This window comes from Monopterus albus, unplaced genomic scaffold (assembly GCF_001952655.1).
Source record: "Monopterus albus unplaced genomic scaffold, M_albus_1.0 scaffold565.1, whole genome shotgun sequence".
Taxonomy (NCBI): Eukaryota; Metazoa; Chordata; class Actinopteri; order Synbranchiformes; family Synbranchidae; genus Monopterus; species Monopterus albus.
This window is the reverse complement of record NW_018128445.1, coordinates 4,738-6,705: the sequence shown is the minus strand read 5'-3', so window position 1 is coordinate 6,705 and position 1,968 is coordinate 4,738.

Genomic DNA, 1,968 nt, shown 5'->3' with positions numbered 1-1,968 from the left:
ATCCTCTCCCGACGTAAATGCAATTCCCTGCGAATTAATACAGCGTCCTCCTCTACAGGATCCTCTATGAATGGACACGCGATTTTGGTCTCTGCATGACGGAAACGTGTGCAATCTATGAATGTACTGAAAGATTAAATGAGGTATTAAACACCTTTCACTTTAAAAAGGGGCGGAGACCCGGAGGAAACTCTGAGTTTCCCGAACAAAACCTGCTCGCCAGCAGGTTAGGTTCACAGAGTAATTTGCCATAGTAACTGACTCTGAGTTTAGATTACCTCTCTTTGTGAAACGGGTTTAACTTACCCCGCTTCACGGGTTTAAGTTACCTCCATTTCTGAAACCGAAAACTCCGAGTTTCCCTCATTTCGGGGTTAACAAACTCTGAGTTTCGACAAAACCGCCTTCTTGAAATAGGCCCCTGGTCTTCCCAGCCATCACTGTCAACCCTGGTTGTGTATATACATTGACTGTTATGTTGTCACTTTGTGTTTTTTCCATTAAACATCCATTTCTCCACTAGCACCTGGGTCTGCAAACTTGAGTCCTACCTCAGTTCTCCCTCACCTCCATGGTGAGGGGACTCAACCATAACAAACTGTTGGATTAATGGTAGAAAATATGATCAGTCATTACATTTTGAAGCTGACACTGCTTAATTTGGTGTTAAGAATCAAATCAAACCCTGACATTAAATACTTCCCAGGGATCAGACAAATCACATTTCTAGACTGTTAGTACACAAGAAGTTTCCAGTGCTGATAACATTAGTTCATTTTATCTCAACAGACTGAGGTGTATATCATTCCTTTGGTTTGGAATATGTAGAATTACAGCAAAATGAAACATTCACACTGAAACTAGTGATTTAAAAACTAAACTTTGAATTGTTTTAACAGAATGAGATATCAGTCGGGCTAGCAGTTCATTTTGCCTTGGCAGAACAACCTCTTGAGGTGTTTATGTATTTCTTTTATTTTTAGTCCATATATAAATGGATTTAAAAAAGGAGTACACGGAATTAATTGTAAAGTCATTACTAAACATGCAGTTGTTGGGAAATCTGATTCCAGTCGAACTGTAATAACATAATATGTTACCAAACAAAAGGAGTTGATTAAAACTAGCAGGTGAGGAACACAGGTCTGTGCAGCTTTTCTCTTGACTTCTCCACTACTGTGATAACATATACAGGTGCATGTGGAAAAGTCCATTTATTTCAGTAATTCAACTCAAATAGTGAAACTCGTGTATTATATAAATTCAGTACACACAGACTGAAGTAGTTTAAGCTGTTGGGTCTTTTGATGTAATGATTTTGGTCCACATTTAACAAAAACCCACCAAATCACTATCTCAATAAATTAGAATATGGTGACATGCCACTCAGCTAGTCAACTCAAAACACCTGCAAAGGTGTCCTGAGCCTTCAAAATGGTCACTCAGTTTGGTTCACTAGGCTACACAATCATGGGGAAGACTGCTGAGCTGATCAGTTGTCCAGAAGACAATCACTGACACCCTTCACAAGGAGGGTAAGCCACAAACATTCATTGCCAAAGAAATTGGCTGTTCACAGAGTGCTGTATCCAAGTATGTTAACAGAAAGTTGTGTGGAAGGAATAAATGTGGAAGAAAAAGATGCACAACTAACCGAAAAAACCGCAGCCTTGAGAGGCTTGTCAAGCAAAATCAATTCAAGAATGTGGGTGAACTTCACAAGGAATGGACTGAGGCTGGGGTCAAGGCATCAAGGGCCACCACACACCGCCGTATCAAGGAATTTGGCTACAGTTGTCGTATTCCTCTTGTCAAGCCACTCCTGAACGACAGACAATGTCAGAGGTGTCTTAGCTGGACTAAGGAGAAGAAGAACCTCCAACATACACGCAGGCAGCTGAAGGATGAAAAAGACCCTGAACCACAGCAGGCCTATACATTTATCTCTTTGGTTTGGCTAGCCCCCTT